General features: G+C 28.2%; 1 protein-coding gene across 1 annotated transcript in view; it reads right to left on the bottom strand.

Moving 5' to 3' along the window:
• LOC113389014 (ribosomal protein S6 kinase alpha-5-like) overlaps nt 1-27,995 on the bottom strand; it is a 155,062-nt gene that overhangs the window by 62,354 nt on the left and 64,713 nt on the right. The window lies entirely within an intron of this gene.

Raw genomic sequence — 27,995 nt, 5'->3', positions numbered from 1 at the left:
CACATTAAATACGTAATATGAAATAAAAAATCGATTAATTTATAGGTTTAATTGCCAACTTTTTCTCTGCAGCAATTTCTTCCAGTATGTATCAAAATGACAAATTTTAAATACATTCTAATATCTTTGCTCGAAATTCAGTGAAAGGTTTTCGGAATTCCACCATATAAATCGTTTCTGATTTTGAAAGCTGTCGGCACATATTAGTCCAGAGATCGATAGATCGATAGACAGATCTATCGTGTTTGCTTATGGTTAGATGAATCTATAAATTTGCAAAAATTATGCAACATTTGCACTACTAAATGCAACTTATATGACGCTAATAGATTTGTATGTCAATTAGGTGTCCGAGAGTTGGTTGCGAAATCGAATGGAATGGAAATATTTTAGAATTAAATAAGAAGTCCATCATCAATATCTCAAAACAAGTTAGAAATTTTTAACTTCCCGTAGGGTGAGTTATAGTAATTGCAAAAAAATCGAAAGTGAATATTTTTATATATCTTTACGTTTCAAAGGTTTCTGAACATTTTGGCATACCCTAGAAAAAATGGATGTATGTGTGTGTGTTTATGTGTGTGTGCAGATACAAATTTTCATCAACGATTTCGGGAACACGGATCAACCGATTTAAATAATTCAAAAAACATTCGATTCGTATTGATAAGGAGACGTGTTGACTAGTTTTTGGCAAAAGCAGGTCTAGCCGTTCCAAAGATACGAGACAAAAAGTACCAAAAATGGTAACTCAGTTTTTGAGATAACGGAGCGTCCGATTTGAATGATTCGAATTTGATAAGATGAAAAACTGGTTAAATTTCTGGAAGGGAGGTCTAGCGGTTTCGGAGATCCAGTGAAAAAAGTAACCAAAAATAGCATTTGGCGGTCAAAACGATCTTTAGGCATATGCACATCAAATTATCTGATATTTTATACAAATTTTAATAAGAAGTACAAATTTTGTTTCCATTTCTATGAGTTCCGTAACAATGTTTATACTGAGACAAGGCGCTTGCGTGCTTCTATATTGCATCTCTAAAACAAACTCAGTCGATTGTTCTAAATAAATGTTTAAAATTTTCAAAAAAATTTAAAGTATATAAAAAAATTCAAACAAGTCATTTTTAACTTCTCGTAGAGAAAGTTATAGCAATCGCAAAAAAAAAATTGAAAATTAAAATTTTTATATATCTTTACATTTCAGAGGTTCTTGAATATTTTGGTATATCTTAGAAAAAATGGATGTGTGTGTAATCAGCATTGCAGCACGATTGTTAAAAAAAATGTTCAAGATTTTCAAAAAAATCAATTTACAAAAAATACAAATTCCTCAAAAGTCATTTTTTTCAAAGTTTTTTTTAATAATTTAGTTCTTGATACGAGAATTTGCAGCAATTTTCCCTTAGAAACGATACGATACAAAAAATTCAAAATCTCAAAAATCTAATTTTCTCAAAGTTTTCAAAAAAATTAAAACTTTATTAAGAATTGTAATTTTCAATACGGGAAGTACCAGCAATTTGCCTTGAGGCACGACGCCCTGCACCACTAGTTTGATGGTAAGATACAATTTTTTCTTTAAATTAAAGAACATTATTTTTTACCCAGAATTCAGTCCTTTACAAAACAGGGTATGTAATGTACTTTATTTAGAATCAAACACATTAAGCAGATGTGTTAGACTCTAGGGTCCCCCCTGGTGAGCGTAAAGTTCATGTACCTATTCACAATTTATTACACGCCTTGTAAACTTTGCGGAGGGAGGGGTCTAGACAGATATACCGTATTTATTTTTTACCTAAATTTTCAAAATAAAAACAAAAATTTTGGGGCAGGGGGTGTTATTCTAAATATCAGGAAGTATCACCAAGTTGGGGGAGGTGACCAAAAATCTCTAAAAAATCGATCACATGATCTATAAATAGACGTCTCTTTAGTTAGTTTGGCACAATAAAAATTTGGTTTCACCCACTTGTTCGAATTAATGTGAAGATCGTGACCTTTACCAAAACATAAACGGCCTGAATTAATTGTTTCAAATGATACAATCGAATATTGTTGTTTATATTATTGCAGACAATGGATAGGTAAAAAAAAATTGATTGAATAAATAAAGTTGACCAGGTATAAAATTTGGTAAAAACTTTTCTTGCGACATTTGAATTGGTAAATTTATTTGAATTGGATTGATCAGACATTGCTTGATGATTTTATATATTTTAGGTATAATGATTACTTTTTTTTTACGTTAAGGGTATAATTTTGACCCTAAAATTAATAAATGATCATAACCATCCTTGACTGTTACTAAGTATCTGATTCAAGTATGATCTGCATTGTACAAATAATTTCCTATAATATCCATTAAAATTGCAATATTATTTAAGATTTTAGAGTGTTTAAATTTTTTTAAAACCTAAGGTAGACCCGGACTTAATGTTTCAAGGAAAAAAAGGTCAATGCTATTTCTAAAAGTTGTAACTTTTAGTTAGATTCAAAGTCTCTTTTATAAAATCTCTAAAATAGTTTACGTGTGGTTCGGGTAAAAAAAAACACTTGAACTTTTACGCTAGCAATATAAATAGTACATAAAAAATTTTAAATAAAAAAGTAAGATAAGTTAATAAAGATAGATGAAATAAATAGTTATTAATATTAACTTTAATAATAAATTCTGAGCAAGTTACATGTGGGGTTAGTATGAAGTGTATCATTATAAAATGTGTATTACAAAGAGAAGTTTGATATCCAAATAGCCCCCATCCACGACATTGGTCTTTCGAGCTGTATTATTATATGTGTAATAATTGTATTTCAACAAACAATAAGAAATTAAACACAAATATTTACCAAATCAAGATTTTGTGATAGTAGTTTAAAGATTATGAATATTTTCGTCTATTTTGTTAAACAATATATATTTAGGTCATAGTTTTTAATTTTGTTGTTCAAAATTGATGATTTTTTTTGTTCCCGATTGTCCCGTCTATGAGGTAAAAAGAACCAAGTGAGATATTTTTGAAAATATAGCAAAAAACATATTTTTAGAATGATGAATTAGCTAAAAATTCTAAGAAACATAGTTAGATAATTGTTTGTTTGATATATATTATTTGTTTGGAATAGGACCTATGTGCACTTGATGTATTCTTCACAACTTGTAGGAATATTTATTGGCCATCTTAGACCGAGTAATGAGTATACTCTAGTACCGGATTAAAATAATTAACTGTTTTATTTCCCACATTAATAATGTTAAGTTAAACAACAAATTAAAATGCAAAGTTAAAGTATTGTTATACATATAAAATCACGTGGAAATGAGGTTATTTTATGTAGGCTCTGTTTGTCTTCTTTAATATGCGATTGCGAGCAAGTTCAATACGTCCCAAGTTATACCAAACACTTTCTTCGAGGCTTGGGAAACGAAAGTGTCTGTCTCGACATGGTTTTACTGGTTGAATAATAATATATCCGAAAAATATATTCAAGAAATCGCAGTGAAAACATATTTTGAATAATTTTACATCAACCAGAAAAATTTATTACCATGAAACTTATTCCAAAAGACTGTAGTCTTTTGGTAGAAGATTCAGTAATTAGATTGTAGTTAAAGATAAAAAATGTATTTCTGGTGAACTTGAACAGTTAATCGCAGTGAAAACAAAGTTTTGACAATTTTACATCAATCAGAAAAATTTATTACCATGAAAATTACTCCAAAAGACTGTAGTCTTTTGGTAGATTCAGTAATTAGATTGTAGTTAAAGATAAAAAATGTATTTCTGGTGAATTTGAACACCAACTAATCATAAGTTATATTAACTAATATCATTAGGTAATAAGAATATTAAAAGTGGATTGATGAATTCGGTTAAAATTTCATGTTTGTATAAATGCGTGCTACGCAATTTGAAGGACACAATTATTATGCAATTTCACAATTAAATGCGTTTGCAATTCAATAATTTGTGTTTATTACAAATCAATTTGCAAACTAAAGCAACTAGTTATATAGTTAATGAAAATCGCTGTTATGCATTCAAATAACTGATTGTGAGAGAATTTAGGTCATAATATTTTAATTCATAATCATTTCATTTCAATAACATACTGACTTAAATCATATTATTTATTTTTGTTGTAAAGGTAAATTTTTCTAATGCAAATATATTTTTTTTTCAGAAGCACCTGGAATATTCATAACTCAAACAGGTAGTTTAATTTAAAAAAAACATATTTTTAAAAATCCATGGAATTGCAGATTTCAGTGGAACATTTATCTATCCACAAGAGAAAATAGGTCTTCAAATAGGTTGTAAAACTCAGCACTTACATGAGTTTGAAAATATTTTTAAATGAAGCAATGCACTTAGCTATATGTAATATTTTTTATTTTTACTAGCAGAGATTTTACTTTTATAGGAAAATCTAAACGATTTGGATACGTGAAGCACTAAAAACTTTTCTAAATAACTCTCGAAGCGTCATAGTGTCTAGAACAGTATATTTTTAATATACAGAATTCAAACAAAATCTAGCTTAATCTACAATTTAAATGTTTAAATTAACATTCATTCAAATATATCACCTGGTATTTTATGAGGCAAAATCGAAATTTTTATTGAACCGGATTTCTATCGATATCGAACCGTTAAAGTGTCGAATCGAAACTTGTTATTTTGACATTTTTGATTTGATATAAATGAAAGTACCGTAAAATAGTCACAAATCTAAAATCTTATGCACTGTTGCGTGTTTTTTTTTTTTGAATAAGATTAAAATAAAATCAATGCTAATGTTAACTTCCAGAAAAAATGCCAAATTTACCCACTTTTTTCTAAAAATCCTCGAAAATTTAATGAAAATTTATGCTTGAACATATAACAAACGAGGATCTTCGACGTTAGAAAATGTAATATTATATAAATGTTTAAACTTCATACGAATTTAGCAAATCTCATTTTTTTTTATTCAATTTTATTCTGCAATCTGTATATATTATAAATCTCATTTGTAATCGAAGAGTTAAAAGAATTCAAGACAATACACAAAAGCGATGCATTTTGGCAAAAAATTAACGCAGAACTTAACTTTTAATATTGAATAAGAAATTAATTTATACGAGTAGCTTTATATTTTTGTTGCTGGATTATTTAACTTTGGTCATGATTATGTTATAAAAAAAATTTCAATAATGGAATCTACAAATGATATAAAAAATAATTTCTTAGTACCTTATGACAACTTTTTAATATTGCTTGGGTGGAGTGACTAGGGCGGATGCTGAACACGCCATTATAGAATGCAAAAAAATGGAAAATGATAGGCAAAAACTATGGTTTTAACTATTATTATAACAATTATTATTACTCCAATTTGAAACATATTGATAAGTATCACTAAACATAATTGTATAGCAAACAAATAAATAATTTTACCAAAAATCAAGTGATTTTATCCATTATCCATTATTTAGAAACAACGTTGTTCTCCTATAAATATGTCATGTGAAATTAATTCAGAATGTATTATGAACAACGACAATGGACCATGTGTTTGTCCTGATATGAGAAGATTTCGAGGCTTAGATTTATTATTAATATTATTATCTACGAAGCAAAGGTCTTTTTGAAAATTATATATATCGAAACGATGTATTTTATGTTCCCACGAAATACAATGTAATATGGTAATAGAGATTGCTATTAACACACGTTTGAGATAGATTAATATTTTTGTGCAAAACTCTTAAAATTCGTATTATGTAAAAATTATTTACTTATAGGATATAAAATCTTGAATAATTCATTTTTCTATATAATAAGTCTTCTATAACAACTTTTTACACTTCAGTAAGTCTATGTCTTGTTATTTCGCCAATGTACATTTATGTGCAATCATTACATAAGATTTACTCCAATATTTTTCTTTTGTTTACAGTTATTTTAAAATTAAGAGCATTCCTTGGGTTAGTGGTTAGAGCTATCGACTTCCAATCAAAGGTTCCAGATTCGATAACAACCTGGGACAGCCCGGTGTCAAGCAGCAGTGACATCGGTTTATGTAATAATATTTGTAATTTCATTTTACAAATTCTACATATTCACTTTTCTTATTATATCTTTGAAGCAAAAGTAATAATATAAATATATATTTAAATTTATATTTGAAGCCAGAATACATCAGTCAGGAGCATGCCCGACTTACACGTCAGGGATACTCAGTTCGAGTCCTGACATTAACATATAGCAGTCATTTGATTGTTGGATTAAAAATAAGTAGAATTAAAAGTTAGAAGAAAAAGAAAAATGATGCAGTCAGTTATGAAAAAAAGGATAGTATAAGATATATAAAGATAGTATATGTGTATACGATATAATAAAGATAGTATAAAATGTTAAAATAAAATTTGTGAAAAGTACGGCAAAATGCTCTAATTATAATTAAGCGAGGCCAACAAAAATAAGCAAATGATTAAAAATTAATATTTTTAATTTAAATATATGACCTTTGCAAACATGTACCTACACACTGCACTTCCTTTGCTCTATTTATTAAATAATATTAAGGTTAAGAACGTTTCGAGACCATGGTTGGTGCCATCAACTCCTCCCATCAGTGTAAATGGCATATACATATAATTAATATGATTCTAAATACTTCAAACATATTTTGTAACTTTAATATTACTTACAAAATATGAATGCGTTTTATGCGGAATAGAGACAATATATTTAAAAATGACGGTAAGTGGCGTATCATGCGGGAAATGGTCTGAGGCATGTTATATAAATATATATATATATATATATATATATATATATATTTAATTGAAATAGTTCAGTATGAAAATACACAAGTCTGTCACGCAATCTACTTAAAATGTTCCTGTACAGAATAAAGTACTAAAATAGGATTCTAAATAGAAAATGGTTTAGTGTTGACAACTTGAAAACGTATGCTCGTTTAGTTTAATAGCTTTAGAAGGAAAACAGTATTAAATATATACTGCTATTATATATATATATATATATATATATATATATATATATAGTTTAGGTTACTATTGTTGTTGGCAAACTATGAAATAAAATTTTAAATTGAAAATTATAATGTTATTCGATAGAACTGCCGGTTATGTATATCTATTACATCGTTAAATGACTTGTAAGGTAGTCAGAATCTGTTTCCGCATTTACTTTCTCTACATAAATAATATCTGACATGGCAATAGCGTTTTCAACAACGTAGAAATATGCATTTAACTTGATAAAATAATTTTGAATAAATTTATTGGAACAATGCTAGATAAAAATAATAAAATTCTAATCATTTTTAGAATCAATTCAAAATCAATAGTCAACTTTTTTGGCTCAGAATCGATAGATTTGGTATTTTTAAAGTCATCTTGTATTATAATTTGAACATAAAATGATGTTCATTTTATATCAATAAAGTTCATTTTATATTATATGAATGTATACATAGACTAATAACATTAAGGCCTCTAGGAATGTGTGTGTTAATATCAGATCTAAATTCATGAAAATTCCATCAATCAGATGAATCTTTGTTACGTTATAGAGATGTTCAATGAACACATAATATTTGTCAATAATTTCAGTAATTCAATCAATAATTTATAACTAAAAATTTTAATCTAAATTAATACGAATAAAACGAAATTTACTTATACAGATTGCCATTAAAATTAAAAATTCGGCTTGGATACTTATTGTTAGACAAATTAGCTTACAATAATGTAATATAAAAAATTCATAAAATTTTAGGAAATCTATAAGGACCTCATTTTGGTGATAAAATTTTAATTTAGAAATTGATCTATTAATAATAAATTATAAAAAGGCAAATTAATTGATTAAAGATCAGTTTTTATCAAAATTTATCATCTGTAAGTTTTTAGATTTAGTAACTTTTAAAAATTAACAATGATAAGTATTTTTTTTATATTCACATGTTTCTTGATACCAAACTTTGGAAAAATTGTTGAAAGATTTGCATTTTTAGCTAGTAAATAATATAAAAAATATTAATAACATAATAAGAGTAACAGGATATTAAAAGATTATACCATATGACATTTTTCTGGAATTTCAAAGCAATGATTAAACAAAATGTATTATACATATTTAGGTTTAACCATGTTTTTTATAAGTCCGGAAGCACAAATTAAAGATAAATATTCACAAAAAATAATATAATTCTAACAAAAAATAATTAGGTTTGATTTTACAAAATGCATAATTATCAATGTTATTATTTTTATAACTTAAGGAGTTCTTACGACTTAAAGGAGAGATCTAAGGAGTCCTAAAATAACAAGTAATTAACTTCCCGTAGGGTAAGTTATAGTAATCGTCCAAAAATCGAAATCAAAAATTTTTACATTTCTCGACGTTTTGAAGGTTTTTGAACATTTTGGCATACTTCAGAAAAAATGGATGTGTGTGTGTGTGTGTGTGTGTGTGTGTGTGTGTGTGTGTGTTTTGTATGTCCGCTTTTTTTCGTCCACGTTTTCGGGCGCACGGATCAACCGATTTGAATGGTTTAAAAAACATTCGATTCCTATTGATAGGGAGATGTGCTGATTAGTTTTTGGCAAAGGCAGGTCCAGCCGTTACGGAGATATGGAGCAAAGAGTCCAAAAAATAGAAAGCGAATTTTTGAGAGAACGGATCAACCGATTTGAATGGTTTAAAAAACATTCGATTCCTATTGATAGGGAGATGTGCTGATTAGTTTTTGGCAAAGGTAGGCCCAGAGGTTTCGGAGTTACAGAGCTAAATTTAAAAAAAATGGCTGTTTTTGAGAGAACTAAGCGTCCGATTTAAATGATTCAAAGAACTTTCTGCTTTTTTCAACAAAACAATTGATTTTGGAAAAAAAATTTTTTGATTCTAATTTTTTTTCAAAAAAATTTTTTTCTAATTTTGGACTAAAAATTCAAAAAATCACCCAAGCTAAGCACAGTCTAAGCGCCACTCTGGTAGAAATGTTTACGCAAGTGCGTTTAGACTGTTTCTGTACTGGAGCACTTTTCCAATTTTGTGAAAATTATTGAAAAATGTGAAAATGCCGCCAAACTGAGCACAGTATAAGTGTAAATGTCGCACAGAATTATTTGCAAATGCGTTTAGACTGTGACTATGCGGGAGCACTTTTTCAATTTTGTGTAAATTTGGCAACTATTTTTTTTTGGAATTTGATTCGAAATGAAATGACGATTGTTAATGTTCTGGAGATCATAAATTGATTTATTTATAATTAACTTTCCATAGGGTAAGTAATCGCAAAAAAATCGAAAATGAAAATTTTTATATATCTTCACGTTTCAGAGGTTTCTGAATATGTTGGCATACCTTGGAGAAAATTGATGTATGTGTGTGTGTGTGTGTGTGCGTCCATGTGTGTGTGTTCGGATACAAATTTTCGTCGACGATTTCGGGAACACGGATAAAGCAATTTGAATAATTCAAAAAACATTCTAGCCGTTCCGCAGATATGGGGCAAAAAGTGCCAAAAACGGTAACTTAGTTTTTAAGAGAACGGAGCGTCCGATTTGTATAGTTCAAAAAACATTTTACTTGTATTAACAAGATGAAGATTTGATCAAATTTTCATGAAGATAGGTCTAGCGGTTTCGGAGATCTAGTAAAAAAAACTAAAAAAAAATAACATTTGGCGGTCAACAATAATCATTAGACATTAGACATATGCATATCAAATTATCAGATATTTTATTGAGATTTTTACAATAAGTTTAAGTTTTGTTTACATTCCTATGGGTTCCGTACCATTGTTTTTCTGTTAGACAGCGACGCGGCGCTTACGCGCTTTATATTTTGTCTCTATGCAGTTAAAGCAGTACGATTGCCTTGAAAAAAAGTTCAGATCTTCCAAAATATATCAAAATGAAGATAACATTTTTTCCAAAAAAAAATTTTTATAAAAAAAATTGTTTAAAAATTTTTTTTAAAAAAAAATTTTTTTTTCAAAAAAAAGTAATTTTTTGTCCGATTTAAAATTTCTAAAAAATCTTATTTTTTCGAAGTGAAATTTTTTCAAAAATGTTAATCGTTTTTAAAAAAATAATAATTTTTGGCACGGGAAGTTCCAGCAACTTGCCTTAAGGCACGATGCCTTAATTGCCTTAAGACAGAATTCCACTTACAGCTAGTTAGTTATTATAATTGACTTTTTAATTATTCCATAAATCAAGGTCTCAGAAAATCAGATAGACATGATATATCTACATTTTGTAATTATTAACTTCCCGTAGGGTAAGTTATAGTAATCGCAAAAAAATCGAAAATGAAAATTTTTATATATCTTTACGTTTCAGAGGTTTCTGAACATTTTGGCATACCTTAGAAAAAATGGATGTATGTGTGTGTGTGTGTGTGTGTATGTATGTATGTATGTGTGTGTATGTATGTGCGGATACAAATTTTCGTCGACGATTTCGGGAACACGGATCAACCGATTTGAATAATTCAAAAAACATTCGATTTGTACTGATAAGGAGACGTGCTGATTAGTTTTTGGCGAAGTTAGGTCTAGCCGTTCCGAAGATACGGGGCAAAAAGTGCCGAAAACGGTAACTCAGTTTTTAAGAGAACGGAGCGTCCGATTTGAATAATTCAAAAAACATTTTACTTGTATTGGCAAGATGAAGAGTTGATCAAATTTTCATGAAGGCAGGTCTAGCGGTTTCGGAGATCTAATGAAAAAAGTAAAAAAAAATGCCATTCGGCGGTTAAAAATGATGATTAGGCATATATGCACATCAAATTATCAGACATTGTATAGAAATTTTAACAATAAGTATATTTTTTTTTACATTTCTATGGGTTCCGTACCAATGTTTATGCGTTAGACGGCGGCGCGGCACTTGCGCTGTGACAATTCGTCTCTATGCAGTTCAAGCAGTACGATTGCCTTGAAAAAAAGTTCAGAATTTCCAAAATATGTCAAAATGAAGAAAACATTTTTCTTTTCAAAAAAATAGTTTGTTTTCAAAAAAAAAATTTTCTTTAAAAAAAAAATTTTTTTTTCAAAAAAAAGTGATTTTTTGTCATATTCCTAGTTTCTCAAAAATCTAATTTTTTCGAAGTAATTTTTTTTCAAAAATGTTTATCGTTTTTAAAAAAATAATAATTTTTGGTACGGGAAGTTCCAGCAATTTGCCTTAAGGCACGATGCCCTAATTGCCTTAAGACAGAATTCCACTTACAGCTAGTTTTTGATAGAAATCAGAACCTAACGAATCCAATTGCGCTGACTTCTCAAACGACGTGACTATAGATAGAGCAACCCAAATGGTTGTCCAATGTGATGATTTTTATTATAAAATCAGGTTGTCTGTAATACTGATAATTTTTTTATTGATGCAGTAATGCTTGGTGAAAGTTATTTTTACTTGGAAATATATTGCTATCTATATTTTAGCTATTTTGCAACTATCTAAAAATAACATCATTTCAGAATAATCTGGATATTTTATCACAAAAAATGTTTTTATCTATATTGCATTTTAACGTTTGTTTTATTAATTATTTCAACAATTTTAATTGCTCAGCATTTAAAACAAATGCAATTCATTCTATTATTATTATTATTCTCTATTATTCTATATTATACTCTTGAATAATATGTGTCTTTCTATTAATGCATATGTGGACTAGCATAATTAGTTTATATATTTACATATCAAGACATTTAAATCCAAATTTCAAAAATTAAGCTATTTAGATTATTTTTTGTTCATACATTCCAAAGATCTAGGTATTCGACGATAGATTTATATATATGTAAGGCTTATTTCTCATGTTCTACATATGTTGAACGGGATCTTGATAGAGCCAACAAATTTAAACATAAAATTATGTAAAAGCCAATCTGCATCTAATTAATTTTTATTATGCAGTCATCGGAATAATAGTCGTTTTCTTTTTCTATTGATAATTATCATTGTATTTAAATAAAATATAAAATCTACTGACATGCATTGTATTTATATGTATGTATGTAGTTTGATAAATGTTACACAATGCTCTTTGAACGCAAATGTAGAGATAGATAGATAGATGCTATATTATTGACTTCTACGGGACTGACCTCAATTTCTGACTTCACTCAAAGATCAAGATCATTTCGGTGAGGAAAATTATTAAATTGTCATAATAGCATTGGAATTATTATTTGTCTTTTATAAATTTCAAATATTAATCGGCACGATATCAGAAAAAATTTCACGTGAGGCATGGTAACTTCGTTAGATAATTTAGTTAAAAGTGTATCAATTTGGTAGCTTGTCTGAAAATGTTGTAGATAATGTAAAAATGCGGTAGATTGTCTAAAAATGTGGTAAATTTAATTTCTTGTTTGTGATATAAAAATGTTGTAAGTTATTTAAAAATTTGGTAGATTGTCTGAAAATATGATAGATTGTTGAAAATGTGATAGATTGTCTGATAGCTTGTCTGAGAAAAAGGTAGCTTTTCTGAAAATATGGTAGATTGTATTGTAGATAGTGTGAAAATGCGGTAAATGTCTAAAAATGTGGTAAATTTATCTTCTTGTTATAGATATAAAAATGTTGTAGGTTATCTAAAAATTTGGTAGATTGTCTGAAAATATGGTAGATTGTTGAAAATGTGGTAGATTGTCTGAAAAATTGATAACTTGTCTGAGAAAAAGATAGCTTGTCTGAAAATATGGTAGATTGTATTGTTGTAGATAGTGTAAAAATACGGTAGATTGTCTAAAAATGTGGTAAATTTATCTTCTTGTTTTAGATATAAAAATGTTGTAGGTTATCTAATAATCTGGTAGATTGTCTGAAAATATAGTAGATTATTGAAAATGTGGTAGATTGTCTGAAAAATTGATAGCTTGTCTGAGAAAAAGGTAGCTTGTCTGAAAATATGGTAGATTATATTGTTGTAGATAGTTTAAAAATGCGGTAGATCGTCTGAAAATGTGGTTTTCCGTATGTAAATATATAAGCTAATTATGCTAATCCACATATGCACTAATAGAGATACAAATATTATTTAAGAGCTGAATTACAGTTATTTTAAATGGAGTAATTAACATTGCTGAGATTATTAATATTCATAGAAAAAAAATCTATGAAAATTGTTATATCAACTAAATTTAATTGAATTTATTGAAATTCCATATGTTTTAATAAAATCTTTATTAGAAAAAATGTTCAGAGACCTTCAAAACGTGAAGAAATGTAAAAATTTTCATTTTCGATTTTTGGACGATTACAATAACTTACCCTACAGGAAGTTAAAAAAAATATACAGTGTATTTAAACATGCTGTATTTAAATTGCCAGTGCAATAATGAATTAATGTATATATATTTTACTACAGTAAATCTATTTCTTCGATTGCTTCGATAATAATAATAATAATAATAAAATGTTTGTGAAGAATTCTTGGCATTTGGTGCTCATGTAACGGTCGTGCCACATGAGAAAGCGAAAGAAAATTACACATCACCACACATGCAAACAAACAAACATGTTACATGAATTTAACTAGGACAAACCTGTGTAGACATTGTATGTTATGTACCTACTATCTTGATTACTTTTTTACAGATTAATTGAAGCTTGAAAAATAAAAAAAAATTAAAACCGTATTAGTAAAAAACTACGAATGACGCACAGTAGTGTTTACATAATTGCATCCATTTTACATAGAAAATTCAAAATGAACTACGTGATATAATAATGTGAGTCTATGCATAATGCGAACAGCTAATGTTTAAATACTTGATTATTTTTAACGTCCAGTTGTTTTTTAATTAACGATGAAAGTATTTTGTCTTGACCTATTTTTTCGAGCGAGCAGTGGCGGATTTTTTCAGTTTGGATAATGGAATTTATTCACACAGTTAGTATAAAAATAATAAATTATGTTAAACTGAAACTATTTTATTGATTGAACTACAAATTGATGCCCTCTCTTGAGAGCAATTGATGCTAAAAAAAGATATAGTCAAATTCTAGAAAAGGAAATCTGGCATATGGGATAGATTTTCTTGCCCAAGCACAATTTAAAATGATCATTTTCAATAGAACGAATGCATTTTTAAAATTTACTAAATTTCAAATTCAATACTAAGTGTCATAAAGAGAATTATATTCAATTCTCTGGTTCAATTATTTTGCAAAAAATAAAATTATTTGTTACTGTATTAGATATGCAATTTAGAAACACCACATGATCATGAACTGCTTCAACGTTTTCGTGAATTAACAATTAATGTATAAAAACAATTAATTAGAAATTAAAAATGCAACATGTAATATATAATCTATTTAATGAAGGATCTATTTATCATTTAACCAGTTACTGTCATCGACGAATATACTGCAAAATATATATATATTCAAATTATAAATAAAAATTAAAACAATATTTTACAACGATTCTGATTATACAAAACCATGCGCATAAAACATTAAAGATAAATGTTAAAAAATTATCTAGGAAAAATTATTTCGAAACTGCTCAAAAATATATTAAATTAATGATATAAATAGTGTTGCAGTTTGAACTAATTATTAACTTTCCTTATAGTTTGTTATAGTAATCGCAAAAAGAATCGAGAATGAAAATTTTTATATATCTTTACGTTTCAAAGGTTTCTGAACATTTTGGCATACCTTAGAAAAAATTGATCTGTGTATGTGTGCGGATACAAATTTTTGGCGACGATTTCAGTAACAATGAATCAAAAAGCATTTGATTGAAGCGACGTGCTGATTAGTTTTTGGCAAAGGCAGGTCTAGCTTTTTCGAAGATACAGGGCAAAAAATACCAAAAACGGTAAATCAGTTTTTAAGAGAACAGAGCGTCCGATTTTAATAATTCAAAAATCATTTTACTTGTATTGACAAGATGAAAAGCTGATTAATTTTTTGGGAAGACAGGACTAGCGCTTTCGGAGATCAAGTGAAAAAAGTAAAAAACAATGCCATTTGGCGGTCAAAAATGATCATTAAACATATGCACATCAAATTATCAGATATTTTATAGAGATTTTAACAATAAGTATAAATTTTGTCTACATTCCAATGGGTTCCGTACCAAAGCTCATCCGTTAGACGGCGACGCGGCGCTTACGCGCTTCTATATTATTTCTCTATGCAGCTAAAGCAGTACCATTGCTTTGAAAAAAAATTCAAAATATCCGAAATATCCATATAAAATATATTCCAAAAAAAGTAAAATTTTGTCAAAAATTTATAGTTTCTCGAAAATCTAATTTTATCAAAGTAAAATTATTTTAAAAATGTTAATCTTTTTAAAAAATTTAATTTTTGGTACGGGAAGTTCCAGTAAGTTGCCTTATGGCACGATGCCATACTTCACTAGTTTATATAAAGTTAAGATTAAAAATTTCTACTATCAATATATAATTAGGAGAAAATATAAATATAAATATAAATAATTATAAATTTAAATTATATAAATAACTAAAAATTAATTTATATTCAGTAATATGCTAAATTAATAAATCCTATGAATAATTCGATAAAACGTGTCATTTTTATTCTTATTCATATGACATTTTAATTTATTCCTGGTACAAAATTCTTATTATATCTTCTCAAACAGTAGAAAAAAATAATAATTGATTAAATGAAGCGCCCAAGTTTCTTTTATCATGTCGAGCCATATCAAGGAAAGTAATTCCAAGCCCCGTACAACAGTTTCGGAATTCACGGCTAAAGACGGAAGTGCGAATGCACTTGAACAAGATTCACTGTTAGTTAACCGCGATTTGACGATGGAACTCCGCACATGCAGCCTGCCGAGCGCCGACGGCCCGGTATGCTCCGCTCCGAGCCAGAGCCGAAGCCAGGGCCAAAGCCAGAAGAGCGGACTCACCGGTAGTGTTAGAAATATCGAGGCAAAAGATCGATATTGAGTACTTTAAAAAGTATCTAATCAAAATATCGATGCCAAAACTAGCTGTAAGTGGAATTCTGTCTTAAGGCAATTAAGGCATCGTGCCTTAAGGCAAATTGCTGGAACTTCCCGTACCAAAAATTATTATTTTTTCTTTAAAACGATTAACATTTTTGAAAAAAATTTACTTCGAAAAAATAAGATTTTTGAGAAACTATAAATTGGACAAAAAATTACTATCTTTGAAAAAAAAAATTGAAAAAAAAAAAAAAAAAATTAATTTTTTTTTAAAAAAAAAAATGTTTTTTTATTTTGACATATTTTGAAAGATCTAAACTTTTTTTCAAAGCAATCGTACTGCTCTGCATAAAGACGAAATATAAAAGCGCGTAAGCGCCGCGTAGCCGTCTAACGCGTAAACATTGGTACGGAACCCATAGGAATGTAAACAAAATTTATACTTATTGTTAAAGTCTCTATAAAATATCTGATAATTTGATGTGCATATGTCTAATGATCATTTTTGACCGCCAAATGGCTATTTTTTTTACTTTTTCCTCCATATCTCCGAAACCGCTAGACCTACCTTAATGAAAATTTGATCGGTTCTTCACCTTGTCAATATAAGTGAAATGTTTTTTTAATTATTTAAAATGTCGGTGCTCGGTCTCTTAAAAACTGAGTTACCGTTTTCGGGCACTTTTTGCCCCGTATCTTCGGAACGGCTGGACTTGCCTTCGCAACCAAAAAATCAAGCACGTCTCCTTATCATATACATGTATCAATGTTTTCGGATTTACTCGTATATTCAAATCGTATGCCGTCGACCGCTAACGAATCAATTGTACGATCCCGAAATCACTATACGCACACACATACACGTACATACATACACACACACAAACATACATCCATTTTTCTAAGGTATGCCAAAATGTTCAGAAACCTCTGAAACGTAAAGATATATAAAAATTTTCATTTTCGATTTTTTTGCGATTACTATAACTTGCCCTACGGAAAGTTCGTACGGAAATATCGTGGAGAAAGTATCGATAGTACTCAATATCGAATTTTGAGTACTTTTCATAAAAATCAAACATAAGTGCAAGAAAGATCTAAAACTCATTAAATATCATATCACAATATTAGAATGAATTCTATTGCTTGTATCTGATGTGTTAAATCAGAATCATTTTCAATATTGTAAAATTTCAACAGTAATTTTTCAATACTAATTTAAAAAAAAAAAGACAAGTTATAATAGTTGAGTATTTCTGATTAAAACAATATAATAGTTTGATACAATATTCAAAAAGCAATACTTTTTAGGTATTTTTAAGTACAATAATATTTTTAATATTTTTAAGTAAAATAATTTTTTATAATTTTAGCGAGCATGCAACTTTAAAAAGCCGTTACATGTTTACATAAAAGTGCAATATGAAGCTCTTTGGAAAGCCATAAACATTCAGTTTAATGACGGTCAAGATAATATTTCGACACTTGTAAAGAAACATCCCTTCGAAGCGCTGAGATTTAAAGTTTAAATGGTTCCGAGAAACTCAAACCCATATGTTTGCATATTAATATTCAAACATTTCAATACATGAGTATTTTGCGTAAAAAAGAATCGAAATATAGTTATTTCAAATAATAATACATCCATTTCAGTATATTAGTATATTCGATCGAAAATTAATTATATTTCGATTCTTTTTTAAGCAAAATACTAATATATTGCAATGGATGAGTATTATTGTTTGAAATAATTATATTTCGGTTCTTTTTTACGCAAAATACTAATATACTGAAATGGATGTATTATTATTTGAAATAACTATATTTCGATTCTTTTTTACGCAAAATACTAATATACTGAAATGGATGTATTATTATTTGAAATAACTATATTTCGATTCTTTTTTACGCAAAATACTAATATATTGAAATGAATGAGTATTATTATTTGAAATAATTATATTTCGATTCTTTTTTACGTAATATACTAATATATTGAAATTGATGAATTATTATTTGAAATAATCATACTTCGATTGTTGAATATGTTTTTATAAAACATTTTGGTACTTTAAAAAGCCGTTTTATTTTACATAAGAGTAATAAATAAACATCCTTATTTATTAGTGTGGTTATATTCATTTTGGGTTTTTGAGCAATAAATTCTGATACTAATGACCCTTCGGGATCATTTTTTGACACTTCTTTGAACAATTATGACCACCTAGAGAGACTATTGCTTTGCATTTGGCAATGAGTGGTGTTCATAGTTGGTCGATGAGTGGTGTTCATAGATTACGCTGTCGATTCTTTTTGAGTACTATCGACGAAAAAGATCGATATTGGCAAATAGATCGAGCTAAAAAATCCATAGCAAAAGTACACACTATCGACCGCGAAGTATCGATATTTACTCACTCAGTACTCGATATTTCGTTCTAACACTACTGGGGAATCGCCGAGTCTCCTTGTTGCCGAGTTGCGGACTCATGGTTCCGCCGCGACCTCAATTCAGCAAGAGAACAGTTATTACGCCAGTTATATATTACGACTCCGGTAGACGATTGAGAGAAAGAAAGAAACAACCAGTATAGAGTATAATATGGTAACAAAACAAGAATGAATGCTTTTCCTCATCAACGGACGATGGACGAGATTGCTCGTGCACGCATAAGCTTGTTGGTGGAAGGTACAGGTTGAACATCAAAACAGGGGAGAAGAACATTGTGAGATTGTATTAAGTCAAATTTAGGTTAACGTCTCAAACACTAACGAATACTGTATAATTGCACAACCTGTGACTTGCACATGTATTCTGTTGTAGCGTGTGTGGGATGTCTTTTCACTTTCCTAAAATTTTAATTGTGCAATCATTCAAGTCGGAAAGTTAATTCGTTGGACGCGTGTGGCAGCACATGTCCCGTTTTTGCTTTACTTTGTAGTGAATACATAATTCAAATTTATAAAGTTATCGACGTTTGAAAATATTTAAATTAGCCCTCTGAACTCTTTGAATGCGCTGTAAATATATAAATTAATAAACATGATATATTTTTAGGTTATACACTTGAGTCGTCTGTGGGCACTATGAAAATACAACTGGTTGCGCATTCTTTCTGTTGCAATTCTATATAGTAATGTCTATAGCCGACTTAAGTTTATTGAACATTTCGCATATTCCTATCTCTTTGGAAACCTGTCAAATATCATACTCATATCCGACTTTTCATTACTATTATTTTTACTATTTGAATGCATAACATTACATATGAAGCAAATATATAATCATTTCTTGAATAGTCATCTACAGTGTCAATTTGACAGGTTTCCATAGAAATAGGTGAACACAACGTATATGAATTGCAAAATTTAGAAAGTTCATCTATAAATTAGTTCAGCTATGCTATGGTTTTTCGAGCATTCCATTTCAAAGTTCGAATTCCTTATAAACCTAGTGTTAAAAAAAAAATGTCCATTCTAGACCGATTCTGCCGCATAACAGACCAATGTTATGGCATTGTTATGAAGAACTTTCCATACTAATTCGTTCTAAATATTGACAAAAGCCATGTGGTTGCTGTGCAGTCAGGCGTGTTTCTCAGGTTGTCAGACAGAAAACCTAACTTAGAAAACGCACAAATGTTAAAAAAAACGATCTTACATAACAGGATCTTTCTGAGCCAGCTTCATAACATACGAGTGACGTTGCAGTTTATGTGTAAAACGCCTAAACGCACAGCAAATGCATGATGTTTTGATAGTATTCAGTATGATTCAGTAGCATAATGTATGGAAGATAGCGCATAACATGGCCTTGTCATAACATTGGTCTGTTGTGCAGCAGAATCTGACAGTAGAGTACAAAATGAACTGTTTTGATTGTGATTATTCATATAAAGGTTAGACAATTTACAGAAGAGACTTATGAGCCGATTCTGCAGTAAAATAGGCCAATGTTATGGCAAGGCTATGTTACGTAACGTTTTTCATATAAAGTGGTACTATAATTCGTGCAATCAACGAAGAAAGTAGAAAACGTGCAAATACCAAAAAAAGAATCATATAATGCGTCTTTGTAATGTGGCATGATAACATATGAGTAAAGTTATATTTTATGTGTGAAACGCCTGACTGTATAATTATATAAGTTCATGCTTTTATATTAAATATTTTAATTTTTGTCATTTCTTAATTGCTTTTTGGCAATATTATTATTGCTGACATTACATTCTTCTTCAGCAGAATTTAACATATATCAGCATTTAAATACAAAATGTTAGTAATTTGATATCTCTAAAAATGTTCTATGCCAAAATTTTCTGTTTAGCAATAACATATTATAACTTGGCAAAATGTGAAGAGCTTGACTTAAAAAATAATGCATTAAATTTTTATTATAAGTTATATAAGGTTTTTTTGAAAAGTCATGAAGTTATCGTGATCATAAGTTAAAGTTTTTTTAGAAATTATTTTAATATTAAAATTAGACATCTTATTTGGTTCTTGGCAAAAAAAAAATTGTTGAGAGTGCCTTAACCAATAGTCTTCAGAAAAATATGATTTTTGCACAATGATACTTCACAACTAAGACTATTTTGAGAAGCAACCCTACGACTGGATGTCTCTAAATGATATATTTTAAAATTATTATTAAAATCTCTCTAACATTGGTGATTTTTAATTTGATGCAGCAATGCCGGGGAGAGCTATTTTTATTTGGAAACATATTTTTACTTTTAAATGAAAACCGATGTATTACTGCTTGACATCTGGCTGTCAAGATGAATGCAGGTGGATATATATCCAACATCGATATACTCAAGATTATTCAAATTATTAGTCAATTATTGAAACATTTTAATTTATATTTGTCCCAGCCCTGTACTCATATGCATTTCTGAATGTATGTATGTTTTTAGAATACTTGCATTACATATGTATTATAACTTTGATGAGCTCGTGTTTTCACAGTTACTTTCACACGAATCAAATCCAATGAGCAAACATTTAAATATGTTTTTGATTTGATTTATACAAACACATAAATGTCAGAAACAGATTTTCCAAATGAAAAATAATATATTCAATAAAAGCAATCGCAAATGTAACAATTTACAGAACATTGTGAAATACCTTTGCAAAAAAGAGATCTGATCTAAATTAAATATTGATACGAGTCATTATCAATTGTGCAAATATCAGCGATAGAAAATAATGCAAATGTTTTCGACCATTATCTATGTCTAGAAGAGACAAACAACTTATTTTAAAAAAAAATGAAAATATGACGTTGTTTAGATATATCAGAGAAGTCAATTGTGAAAGTAAGATTCAGTTTGTGTTAAACATTCGAAGTGAACACATCGATTGCGTAACAAAATAAACACGTTAAAAATCCAGGCTTGCCTGGTATACATTTATAATAAAACAGTTATTTTAATAACTATATAATGGAGTGTGTTAAACCGAAAAACACACTTCTATTTAATTTCAAAGTAATTGAAGGAATAATTTCGCCATTAACTGCTCATTTGTGGTTAAAAGGAATTTTAAATAGTATTTGTGAAGATGTCAGCTGTATATACGGAATATCCATGGAAAATAAGGTATTAAATGTGAAATTTAATAATGAGAAAATTATAAATAAAATTAAAAGTAAATATGAAACTAATATAAAATTTAAGTCCGATAAAAATCAGTGTTATGAAATTGAATATAGTGAACCTAGGGAACCGCCACAGTGGATAAAATTGTTAAATGTACAATGGGAGACATCGGAAGAACAAATAAGGAAAATAATGTCAGAGTACGGCAAAATATTAAAGTACCAAGAAGATATATGGACAGGAGAAGGCATTATAAACTGCTACACTGGAAATAGAACCTTATTAATAGAAGTAACAAAAGAAATTCCAAACATGATTAAAGTGAATGGAAAAAACACAACAATAATAATTAGAGGACAACCAAGGAAATGTTTTAAATGTGGAGAAACAAGCCACGTGAAAAAAGAATGTACAATGAACTCAAAAATAGGAGAAAGATTAAAAGATTTAGGGAAAAATAAACCAATAGTGAATAATAATGAAGAAAACATAATAGATAAAATTGTTGTTACCCAAAAGGAAAAAAATGATCAAATTAGAAAAAATGAAGAAGAAATAAATAATAAAAAAGAAGAAAAAATAATAATTATAAAAAACAAAGAAAGTTCTAATTATATGACTGAATATAAAAAAACAAAACAAAAAGAAGAAAAAGGAAAACAAAGCATAAATGAAACAGAAAAAACGCCTATCAGTAATAAAAAAATTAAAATAACAACCCCAAATACAGAGGAAGTAATGAAGGATATAATTGAAAACATGGATATAAATACACCAATTTCTTCAATGAATTGTATTCTACAAGATTCAGATATAGATATGTCAGAAGAAGAAAGATCACTAGAATATGGAAAAGAATATGGTGAAACACCTAATCCTGAAATAAATAAAGAAATAACAAAATTAAAAACTATATAATTTAAATTTTTTCTTAAATTCCTTTTTAAGAACACATATTGATGAATAATTATAAAATCAGAAATATTGCCACAATAAATATAAATGGTATTAGAAGTTTAACGACTAAAATATTACTGAAAAAATTTATAACAGATAATGACTTAGATATAATATTGTTACAAGAAATAAATGAAAACGATTTAAGATTTTTTAAACCATATGAAGGTATAGTAAACATTAATGAAAATCAAAGAGGTACTGCCATATTAACAAGACCAGGAATTGAAATAAAAAATGTAATCCTTCATGAAAATTCTAGAATAATAGGTGCTAACATAGATGATTTAAATTTATTAAATATATATGCCCATGCCGGTAATGGTCAGCGTCCACAAAGGGAGAAATTATTTGAAGAAGATATAGCCAGTATAATAGGAACAAACAAATCTAATATCATGATCGCAGGCGATTTTAATTGTGTATTAAATGCCAAGGACCAAAAAGGAAGAACAAATTATAGTGCAGCACTAAAAAGATTGTTAAACCAATTAAAATTAAAAGATGCGTGGGAGTATTTAAATAAGAAAGATAATGGGTTTACATTTATTAGGGGTGATTCAGCTTCAAGATTAGATAGATTTTATACTGACACTTTAATAAAAAATAGAATAGTTGATTGCAAAGTAATTCCAGTAGCCTTTTCAGACCATAATGCGGTAGTTCTAAAATTGAAAGTTGTGACATCAGTGCCATTTTTTGGAAAAAGTTACTGGAAAATGAACACAAAAATACTTAAATCCGAAGAATTTGATAATTTATTTAGACAAGAATGGGAGAAAATTGTTAAAATTTCATCACGTACGAATGTAATTGATTGGTGGCAAAATAAAGTAAAAACCAAATTAAAATACTTTGCAAAAAATTTATCCAGACAAAATGCAATAGATTTCAATAATACAATAAATTTTTTTGAAAAGGTATTGAAGGAGGCAGTTGAAAATCACAATAATAATGGTGAAATGTGGGAAATAATTAAAGAAACAAAAGCCACAATTAGAAAATTATATGATACTCGTAACGAAGGAATTAAAATAAGATCAAGGACCCAAACAATTACAGAAGAAGAGCGCATTACTACATATCAAATTGCAAAGGAAAAAATCAATGGAGAAAACAAATTCATTAAATCGTTATTTAATAACGAAAATATTTGTTTAAAAAATTCAAAAGAAATAATTGTAGAAATGGAAAGATCATACAAAAATTTCTACAAAGAAAAACCGATAAATTATAAGGAAATGGATCTCATACTAAGGAAATATAATAAAAACATAAGCATTCTTTCTAATGAACAACTAAGAAAAGAAATTTCGGAGGAAGAAGTGAGGGAAGCGATTAAGACAAGCAGTAAAAATAGGACACCTGGAATAGATGGCATTCCGTATGAATTTTATCAAAAATATGAAGACATTTTAACACCCTTTTTAGTTAAAATATTTAACGAATTTTTAAACGAACCGGAAAAGATAAATAAAAAACTTAATGAAGGAATAATAATATTAATTTCGAAAAAAAAGGATCCAAAATATACGGACGATTATAGACCAATTACGCTTTTAAACTGTGATATGAAATTATTTTCAAAAATTATTTCAAATAGAATAAAAATGGCTGTTCAAAATATTATTAACCAGGGGCAATCATGCTGTATGGATAAAAGAAATATTGTTGATAATTTAATAACTGTTAGAAACTTGGTGGCATACTATAATATAAAACATAATGAAAAAGCATCTTTGATAAACATAGATTTTAAGAAAGCCTTTGACATGATGTCACATGATTATTTGCTGCATGTATTAAGAAAAATATCAATTCCTGACAAAATAACCAAAGTAATAATGAATCTTAATAAAAACGCAACTTCACGATTACAAATAAATGGGAATCTATCTGAATATATAAAAATTGAAAGATCCGTCAGACAGGGATGTCCTTTGTCAATGATACTATTTGTTATTGGTTTAGATCCTTTACTTGAAGAATTGGAAAAAAATTAGAAGGTCAAAATATAATAACTAAAAATGTTAAGATACTTGCATATGCTGATGATGTTACTTTAATAGTTAAATCAAATAGTGAAGAAAGAAAATCCTTAGAAATCATTAAATCTTATTGTAAAAGTTCAGGAGCAGAAATAAATGAACAAAAATCCACATTTCTATCGCTAGGTATGAGATGGGCAAGGGATTCAGAAAGCAACATACCAGAAACCCCAAAAATTAAATATTTGGGAATGATTATATCAAAAAATTTAGAGGAAATGATTAATGAGAACTGGAATAAATTAATTAATAATATAAGAGTGACATTAAATACAGATTTATCAAGACGACTAAATGTAATTCAAAAAATCTGGCATATAAATCAATTTGCCTTAGCAAAATTATGGTATTTAGCGCAAGTATTACCAATGCATAAAGTATTTTCACAAAAAATTGAAACTATAATAGGTTACTATATCTGGAATGGTTATAGAATAAGAATTAATAGAAATCAATTAAAATTGAAAGAAAACCAAGGAGGTCTAAATTTAATATCAACTGCTGAAAAATGTAAAGCATTACTCTTTAAAAATATGATAAAACAGATCATAACAAAGGAAATCAACACAGGATTTTTAGAACTTTGGATCAATAATAAACATTTTCCGAAATCTATTAAAAAAGAATGGGTAATTATAAATGAAAAATATCAATGGAATCTAGAAAATACTACAACAAAAGAAATATATATAAAACTAACTAATGATTATACTCCAAGAATAATGGAGAAAAACCCGAATTTGAACTGGAATAATATTTGGAAGAATTTAAAAAACAAAAATATTCCTTCTGACTGGAGAACCACGAACTATATGATAGTCAATGAATGCATAGCCATGAAAATGAAGCTGTTTAAAATGAAAATGGCTGATACTGCTAATTGTACAAAATGTAATAAAGAAGAAAATGCAATACATTTCTTAACAGAGTGCGGTGAAAATAAAAAGATATGGAATTGGATGAAGCATAGACTGAAATTATTAAAAATTAATCTAAATGAGAAAGATTATAAATTAATAAAATTCGACATTATGAAAAGACCAGAAGAAGAAAACAATATCATAATATGGCTATTATCTGGTGTTCTAAATAATATATACAATGGAATTGAAGAATTAACATTAATCGAAAGGAATTTAAGAGAGAAGCGGAAAGACTACATAATAAGAAATAAAAATAAGAATAATTCATTTATGTACAAAATTTTGTAAATTATAATGTAGATATTTAAGAAATAAATTATAATTATATATAAAAAAAAAAAAAAAAAAAGTGTACAAGCCTGATGGACTTGTTTGAGAAAAATCTAAAAAAAAAAAAAAAAAACACATAAATGTCAGAAACAGATTTTCCAAATGAAAAATAATATATTCAATAAAAGCAATCGCAAATGTAACAATTTACAGAACATTGTGAAATATCTTTACAAAAAAAAAAAAAAAAAAAAAAAAAAAAAAAACAAATAATTATGTATTTTATACATTTTTACATCTACCTTTTTCGGTCTTTTCGTAAAATTTTTGTTTTCCTACAGTAGTGTCATGTTGATTGTGGTGTTGTAAAATGTTTTAGTAAAGTGGGTTTTTCCTGATCTGGTGTGTATAATTTGTTGTTTTTTTCAATTAATTTTTCCATTGTATAAATTCATTTTTTTGAAACCTTTTCTTTATATTGTAAATTTCTTTTAGCTGAATGATGAGACACATCTAGTCTCGAAACGTATAAAAAATAAATTAAATTGTTTACATTCGACGCATTGGCTGTTTTATTCATTTCAATATGTTTCAACGTCGAACAAAAATCATCAAGATATCACTCCTAGGCCTTTAAAGGAAAATATTTGTTCAAATTTTATGATTTACCTACATTTTCTTCTGTGGATTTTACTCAAGAACTTTCTTTTAAAAAAATTTTTACAAAGGGATTTCAAATATCAATTCATACCGCCGTCCTGCTGCTGAACCATGGTCCCCTTCGAGATATATTGGGACCTCGAAAACTACAAGTTACTCTACTAGATGCCAATTTCAAGATGATTCGTCTTCTTTTTATAACATTATTGAGAAACACTATGGACACCACATCAGGTTTAAGCTAGTTAATTTTTCTTCTTTAAATTTAAAATTAGCAAATACAATAATAGACGCAATTTTCTGTTACGGACGCTGTAGGAAGTTCAAAATAATTCCGAAATTCTTTGATTCAAACAATTTTCTCAATAAATTTAATCATTTAACTTCGTCGGCTTTTGAAGAAAAAGTTGACAAGCGTCAGCTTTGAAGCTATGTCATGCGAAATAAACATACTTTTTCTCTTATTTCCATCTGACTTCTAACATAACAATTTAGTAAATGTTTTATCTTCCATTTTAGAGCCTTTCATTTTGAATAATTTCTTTTGAGTTTGAAAAATTAAATTTGATAGAATTTTCTCCAGTCTCAAACAGTCCCACAAAAATAAATTTGAAAAACTTTAATTTCACATAATAAACGCTCTGTCCTCTAATTAAAGACGATTTAATAGACAAATGGCTTAAGAACGTTTCTAATAAATCCATTCCCCAACAATTTAAATATATTTTGCCCTCGGACCAAAATTCTCTCTCTCCCCCCTTCCAAAAAACATTTCAATTTCATAAAGATCCTTAGCATCTAGAGTTGGGTAGTTGTAAATAAAAGATCCAGAAAAGGAATCAAGATTAAGATTAATTTGTTGCAATAATTTTTTTACTTTTTATTAAAAAAATTAAATACCAATTCCAATCCTTTACAGTTAGAAATTGCCAGAGATTTGAAATTATGCAAAAAGTCTTGAGAGAAAACCCTGACATTATAGTTACAGAGCTGATAAGGGAAACCTTACTGTGTTATGAATAAGTCTGATTATCTCTCAAAACCGAAGCGCTTTTAAATGACACACTTACATACAAAACCTTAAACTAATGACCCTACTACCGATTACATAAACAGAAAAACTCATAAACTTATCACAAATTTAATCCAAAAAAAACAAATATCCAAATCTTTAGGTTTTTCCCTTAAGGTTTTCATCCAGACTTCCCTAAATATATTGCCTTCCAAAAATCCACAAAGCAGATTTACCGTTAGACCTATATTGCTGACATAACTCACCGTTAGTAATTTAACTAAATATTAAGTTACTATTCTCTCTAAGGTCACCATTTTATCAAAAAAACTAATGTCTCAAACTCTTTTATTTTGGCAAAATATCTCAACAACTTAAGCATACCGTCTAACTTTTCTTTGGTAAGCTTTGATGTCGTTCGTTGTTATAACGTGCCATGGGATCTTGCGTTGGATGCCATTTCGGATCGTTGGAATGACATCAGAACCACATACAAACTATCAATTTATTTTGGTTTAATACATTTTAAATTTCATATT

This window comes from Ctenocephalides felis, unplaced genomic scaffold (assembly GCF_003426905.1).
Source record: "Ctenocephalides felis isolate EL2017-DRISC unplaced genomic scaffold, ASM342690v1 CF-g0.4_SCAFFOLD_03573, whole genome shotgun sequence".
In the NCBI taxonomy this organism is placed as follows: domain Eukaryota; kingdom Metazoa; phylum Arthropoda; class Insecta; order Siphonaptera; family Pulicidae; genus Ctenocephalides; species Ctenocephalides felis.
This window is presented reverse-complemented; position numbering and strand designations above follow the sequence as displayed.